We start from the raw sequence: 7363 nt of genomic DNA on the forward strand, positions 1-7363 counted from the left end.
CAGAGGGATGTGGATGGGGAAGGTAAATCTTTGCTAACAGCTGCTCTCTTAAGGGCACATTGACAGTGAGAGGAGGCTGGCTGATGTGGTCTGTGGTCCTGCTCTGTTTGGCAGACTTAACCCTGGTGTAAATAGGAGTCTACTGCATAAGCTGGAGGATGAATGAGCATTGAGCCTCTTCATCAGGTAAGAATACAGGATGAAACAAACATGCTTCCAGCAGAAAACATCTGATCTGTCATGGATGGCCAGTCATAACCCGGGATGCAATCTCACAATGTATTGTCACAGATAAATACACGGATACTAACTTGGTAGGGGGAGGGGAGTAACAAAGCAGCTCTACAGGAAGAATGTCTGGCTCTAACTGCTGGCCTTTCTTCCTGTTTCAGCTGATTACTGTGAACATTGAGAAGAATAAATCTGTCTAGTTGTCTTTTATGGGATGTATTAGCTGCCTGCCACCAAATCCTCATAAGCTGAGAGGGAAATGCTCCTGCTGCATGCTTTCCTGTGGAGCTGCACAAACAGGGCTAGGACTTCTGCTCTCTGGAGAGGTGAATGGAGAAACCAGCATGATCTCTTCCTGTCTTGAAGAGAAATTGAGCCATGCTGGGGGGGCAGGGGACCACAAAAAATCCCCACACATTTATGTCTGTGACTGATGTAACTAAAGATGCTGGTGCTGAGCAGGAAAGCTTTGCTGGCTAGCCTTGCCCAGTCAGGCTTGCCTTCAATTTGTTGCATCTCACAGAGGGAAAGAGTAAAAGGAATAACAGAATTGCCACTGAGTTTTGTACAATTACAGTGAAACTTGTGTTGGTTTGTCTTGTATATCTAGCTTAGGTATAGTTTCTCCTGCAAAAATAGAGGAATGTTGGCTCCCAGAAACTATATAGCTAGGACCTGAGCTGACTTCAGAAGGCATAATCCATGTGAGAAGTGACTACTGAGGTGCAAGTTGCCTTCTTAGAGCTCTAGAGCAGTGTGGGATCGTATTTCAGAGAAACAGCATTGCTATTTTTATGTAAAAATAAGCTTACAATATGAGAATTAATTTTCCAGTTGCTTCTACTTGATGTTTGTGGTAAGAATCCAAATAGTAAGGGCTTGGAATTCAAACTGAGCTCCCAAAGGGCTTGCACACAGCAGCAGTGTGTGCTTTGTGCAGTAAGAGTTAGGCAAGAAAAAAAAGCAATGACATAAGTCTTCAGACTCTCCTTAGCACAGTTTCTCTGTAAATAATTTCTGTTGGTCCTGAAATAATTTGCAAAATAAGATAATTGTTCAGAGCACCGAACAACGAGTAACTGTGGCTGTTTCCTTTTCCCATCCAGACTAAAGCTGGACAACGAAGAGCATGGCTTGGCAAATGTGAACAGGCTTATTCAGCCTGATGGGGCTAGGACAACCTGCCCAAGCTGAGCTGTGAGCAAACTGGTGGGGAATGTCACATGTAGCAGCTACTTGGGAACTTCAAGGTTCTGCAGGATGCGGGTGAAATATGTCACCACTCAGGAAAAGTTTTACAGCTCTGACATTCTTATGCAGTATTTTTCTCTTTTTCAATGCTGGGGAAAAAGAAGTTTAACAAAAGTAGGCTTGAAGTAAAATGCTGATGGCTTGCTTATAAACTATGTAAAGGAGGTCAGGATGAAGGGAACTGAAATAAGAGCCTGGGAAGGAGAGGGTTAGGTTAGCTGCTAAAATCTTCCTTTTTAGTAATGCTGTAAAAACACTGTCTGTGTTCTTCAGCCTGCTAGTTGATTCATATCAAATTTCCAGTCCTGCTCAACAGCATAACTAGAGTTCAGTGTGATGTTTTAGTGGTAGGTCTGTGCCTACTCTAGTCTTATTAACCCTTATGGTAGAAGTCTATTAGCTGCTTTTGAAAGGCTTTGGGGAATCTGCCTGAAATCTGCAAAAGTTGTCTGGGTTTGGGTTTTCATTTTTTCTGTTGTCTCTAGGAGTATCAAGCCTAAGGTGAATACTCATGCTGCTTGGTTCTGCTTTGATCTGTTCCTCTTTACTCCCAGCTGCTTTGCAGTTCAACTTCTGTCTTCATCGAAAAGCCAGTGTGGTTTTGGGCCTCTGAGCAATGTGACACAGGCAGCCCTGCATGCTGCTTGAGGGCAGGAGGAGGGCTGAGGAGGAATTGTCCTCAAGGAGGAACAGAAATAGTGAGGCCGAGTGTGTGAAGTTTGTAACTTAATGATGGATTGATAATTTCAAGCAGGAACATAACTGTATAGAACTGCAGCTCAAATTGATCTCATTCTCTATCTGCTGTTGCTGGCTGTTTTCTGTAGGTATATCTCTGTTTCTCCATCTTTAAAAGTGGAGGTAACACATCCTTTATATGCTTTTCTGAGGTGGAAAGCCCAGGGAGACTGTTAACTCTTAAGTAATATGAGACTGAAGCCCTGGACAGGGAATGATTATGGAAAATGCCTGTGGTTACAATTGCTTTAGCCTGGAGACTAAGCAGGGAGGCAGAGTTTAGTAAAACTCACCCTATGTTTCCTGAGCCAGATTTGTAATGAAGTGGTTATTCATGAAGTAATTAACAGCAAAAATAGCAGGCTATTAATCTGCTAAACTGTGTCTCAACTTTGTTTTCGTAACTTCAGAGAACTCTAAAAAGGCTGCTTTTCTTTCACAACTTCCACATTTCATTAACACTTTGTAGTTTAAGAATCTTGTTTGCTGGACAGAATGGGGAGAGTAGGGAGGGGACAGACCCTCAGCCTTTGTGAACGGATAACTGCTTTCATCCCTTGGCATCACACTGAATTCCCTGCTGGCAGCCCTTTCCTGACAGCAGCCTCTGCTTTAAAGACATGGCTGCATTGCCTCCCAGCAGCAGAGTGGGTTAATAAAGATGAAAAAGAGAAAGAAATTCAAATACCTCTTTGTAAGCAAGGTTCTGAAGACTCCCTTGTGCTTCAAAGAGAAAGCCCTTTAGCTTAGCCCCATCAATTTCAGCTGCATGTATTAGTAATGCTACTACTACCTGTAGTGGTTGAAACCTGTCTAACACGAATGATTCTCATTATTACTGTGATGCCAGGAGGCTGTGATAGTCTCATGTGCTGGATGTGACACCCAGGAGGAGACAAGCCCCTACCTAAGTCAGTAGGGGAACATGAAGGTAGAAGCTGCAGAGGATGATGCAGGAGGCTGGTGCTGAAGCTGGCTTCAGACTGCAGCTGTCCTTCCTCTCAGTTTGCTAGGCTTGCTGCTGTGGCAAAGTAGGCACCATTCACTTACCAGATGACAATTTTCTGTGAGCCCTTGGCTAATGATGCTCTGTGTGCTGCAGGGACATGAAGTCCTGTTGAGTGGATACTGCTAACTCACAGTAACAAAGCCATCTCAGTGCTGCTCTGCTTTCAGTGCTCTCTGTCCTTTAGATCATCCTGAAATTGACAGGGATGCAATTTTTGCTTTCAAAGCCATGGTGGTAATAGCTCTTCTAGTCAGGAAGACTGGACCCTGTCTGGATTGCATGTAATATGTGTGTATTAACATGGTGCTGACATCTCCATTCCAATGTACCTCCAACACATTATTAGCCCTGAGCCTTCCCTGGGCTAAGCTTATGGCACCTCCCTTGAATACTGGATCTGCGCTCCTAATGCACCAAGTTCCCTGTAATTAAGTGAACCAGCTCCTGAAGGGTGTTTGTGCAATAGGGGGAGTGAATCGGATGCTTTTTCCTTTGGGGCAGTGAGCACCTGGAGCCTCTGGCTATCAGTTAATTATAATGGCTGTGAGCCACCCTGCCCTAGACCAAAGGGCTGGGCATGTCTCCGTGGTTCACAGGCAGCATTTGTTTCACTTCCAGACTAATTTGTGCTGGCTGATTTGGGATCTGAACAGATGGCTGAGAGTGGGGAAGGTAGTGCTATAATCTTTTGCTGTATCACCAGCCTGGGCTCTTCTACCTACTTGAAATGGTTGAGGTGAGGACACCGGTGCTATAGGCTTGTTCAACATGGCTGATGCCATGGGCTGATAGATGCATGCCTATGGGAAACACTGACCCATGGCCATTCTTGCAAAATGCCCTTTCCTCTGCCTGGCTGCTGTCCTCAGCAAGCATCATGGGGCTTCTGGTGGAGCAGGGGCAGCACATGTCCCTTTGGGAAGGGGTGCCACCCCCAATGCTCCTCTTTGTATGTATGTACATACAATGTGTATATATATATATATGTGTGTATATATAAAATTGAGGGGATGTAATTTAAATATCTTTTTCTGGTTTATTTCTTATGTTGGAGCTCTTAAAGGGTGTCCTCTAAGAACCAGGGTCACGTACAGGGTGAAATTCCTGCTTTGCTGGCATCTCCGCGTGGCAGTATTTCAAAAGGAGCTTCCATGTTTCCTGTCACTGTGTCTTATCAGGACTTCTGCAGGGTGACAGGAGTGGCCATCACTGTGGTCCTGGGCCACATGAGGCTGCACCTCACCTGAACACACACATACATCTCACCTTTTTGATAACAGGCTCTTTACTTAACCCAGAGCTGTGGAGCCTGATCAGCACCTCTGTTTCCCTACAGAGCCTGCCTAGGAGGGGAGGGCAACGTTCTGAGCTGTTCCTGCAGCTCCCACTCTTCCCAGGTGAAGTGGCTGCTTTCCCAGTTATTTTGGGAGGGCCTCTTCCTCCTCCAGGGGTTCGCCGTCCCAAGGCAGGCAGCTTGAGCAAGAAGCCCTGCAGCAGGGTGCCAATGGCCAGAATCTGCTCAAAGGCCATTGTCTGCTTGCTGTCCCTGCTCCTGCACACTGAAGTGCTGGGCAGCAGTGCCCTTCCCAGTGGCCCTTGTTGGTCTCTGGTGTGATGGGGCATGTGAAGGAAGAGAGGAGCAGTCAGTTCTGGGGAGTTCCTTTACCTTTCCATCTTGTTTTCAAGGATGCCTGATAGCTGACACTGTGCTAATTATGCCTGGTTTAAAGAGGAAGGCTGCAAGGTAAAGTCTTCTCCTCTTCCTCACAACTAAGGCCAGTGTGGATGGTATGTTGGACAAGGTGTATTTCTGCTGAAGGCAAAGGTGATGAAATGTGCTGCTTCATTTTCCTCAGCAGAAGTGAGGGCCATCACTGGTAAAGAGCAGTACAAATGTGGTCTTCTCAGGGCATGACTTTTATTAACAAAAGAACAGCTTGTGCTGGATTTCTGATGTAGAAGAGCTGATGTGATCCAGGTGTTGTGAACACAAATGGGAATCTTGCCACTCCACTGTAAGGTGCCATGTGGCTATGGTCTTATTTACTTGGAACAATATGCCTTAGAGCTAGACTGACCATTGTGCCATGTCTATGGCATGAGCTGGAAGCACAGGAAGTGTGTGTGTGTTGCGGTGGGGGGTGGGTGTGTGTGTGAAGAAATGCCAGTACTGTGTTTTGTGACTGTACAAGAGGCAATAGGAGGCAAGCTGGAGACAGGGAGAAGGAGAAAGTATTTAGCAAGGAGCATCCAGATTGTGATTGTGGAGGTGGAAAGCAAGGTATTTTCATATTCCCTGTTCCTGCAGAGGAGCTCAGAAAGAGATGGAAGAGCTGGTAGAAGGATATGATATACCTCTGAGCCAAAATGCATTTCCGCCATAAGCCCAAGTCAAGGCCAGCAGGATGATGAGTACCAGATGATGAGGCCGAAGGGAATATCTTACATGAGAAGAAAGGAAGGCTTAGAAAAAGAAGACGACTAAAAAAAAAAGCTCTTAACTACTAGTCATCAAATAAAGTCTTCAAATAGCTGTTGTTGAAAACAATTCTCTGTGGATGTGCTGCTCTATAGCTGCATGTTCATGCAGCATCCCCGCTGTGAAGTCTCTGCATGGGGAGAGTGCTGCCTTCCCCTCTCTTCTTCAGGCAGAGCCAGAACCTCACTTCTGACAATCTGCATGAGTTAAGCAGCTCAGGTTTATAAATCAGAGCAGTAGGGATGTATGAATCTGAGGGGGAGAAAAATCCAAACAAGCATTAGGCAACGAAGTGCCTTTTGGTGTCTGATTGGATTAGGAGAGAATTATTAGTTCTGATCATAAGTATGTTGACTGGGTTGAACACCGTGTTGCTGTTTGGAAGCCTGGGGAAACCTTGCACAGCAAGCATGGTCCAGGCCTGAAACACTGTGCTTGAAGGACTTTTTGATCCAGCGGTGCCATCTATCTCACCTACGTAGTTCCTGCCTGTTGTCTGTACTGGACCGATTTGTTGGACCAGACCTGGAGTAATAGTTATGTCCTTGGTGACTGAGTCTGGGTGGCTGCCACACAGCAGGTCCCCCCTTGCCAGTGGGGTTCAGGCCAGATTCTCACAGCGTTGTAGACCAACCCGTTACCTAATAAACTGTTGGGCTTACCCGTGGAGCTTCTGGTAAAGGTGGCACGAAGAACTGGTAAATGATGGCAGGCGCTCCTGGTGCTCGTGTGCAGGCAGCACTGCCGGGTGCAGCCGGCTGAACGAGCAGCTCTGCTGTCGGCGGGACCTCACCTCTGGAGCAGGTAGAGCAGTAAGGCACTGAGAGAAACCCTAAAGCTCCCTCTAGCGTGCAGCAAGTATAAGGGCTGTAGATCTGCAGATGGGCGGCTCTAAAGATTGATGTTTAACCCCACTAGATTCAAAGGGGATTCAGTCACCTGCATCCCTCTGAGGCTCGGGGCTGGGCTCTGGGGGTAGCTCTGCGTAGAGATACTGGTTTTGGGAAGAGCTGTTTCCTCCGCACGTCCTTCTCTGACCTTTCCTTCTGAAACCCTGGGTGAACGCTTGGACGATCCTGGAAGAAGTAAACATAGTCCCTTGTTACATGGACTGTTATCTTGCCACTTCATCTTAGAGCTGCGCCTCTTCAGAGCCATGGGAGATGTGAGGTAGTGCAGGGCTGGACTGACTTGCTGCTTGGCTTGGTCGTGATGGTGGTGCAAACAGGGTGATTGAAAAAAAAATGGGCTGAGGAAGGAAAAGAAATACAGAGAAAAAGCAGGTTATAAATGTAGGAACTGGATTAAAAGAGCGACCATCAGAGAAAGAAAAGCACCATGACACTGGCATGAGGAGAGATTGGGAAATGGGGAAAAGCTGAAAGCAAAGTGCATTTAATCACAAGTATTTTAAAAACTTCAACCTGGACCCATTCGTCCTGAATCTGTTTCATTTGGTGTCTAGGAAGAAGTTGGGAAACTCAGTAAGATAGGTAAAATTCCTCTTTTTGGACTGGTTGGTAAGGGGGAGATAATTGCTGTCTGCTGCGCACATCCAGAAGTCTGGAGAAGCCTTATTCAGCCTCGGTTGCTGCAGGCATGTGGCATGGTCTGTGATGGCTCATCAGATGATAGGATCCCCACCACTGGGTCAG

Source organism: Lathamus discolor, chromosome 3 (assembly GCF_037157495.1).
Source record: "Lathamus discolor isolate bLatDis1 chromosome 3, bLatDis1.hap1, whole genome shotgun sequence".
NCBI lineage: Eukaryota > Metazoa > Chordata > Aves > Psittaciformes > Psittacidae > Lathamus > Lathamus discolor.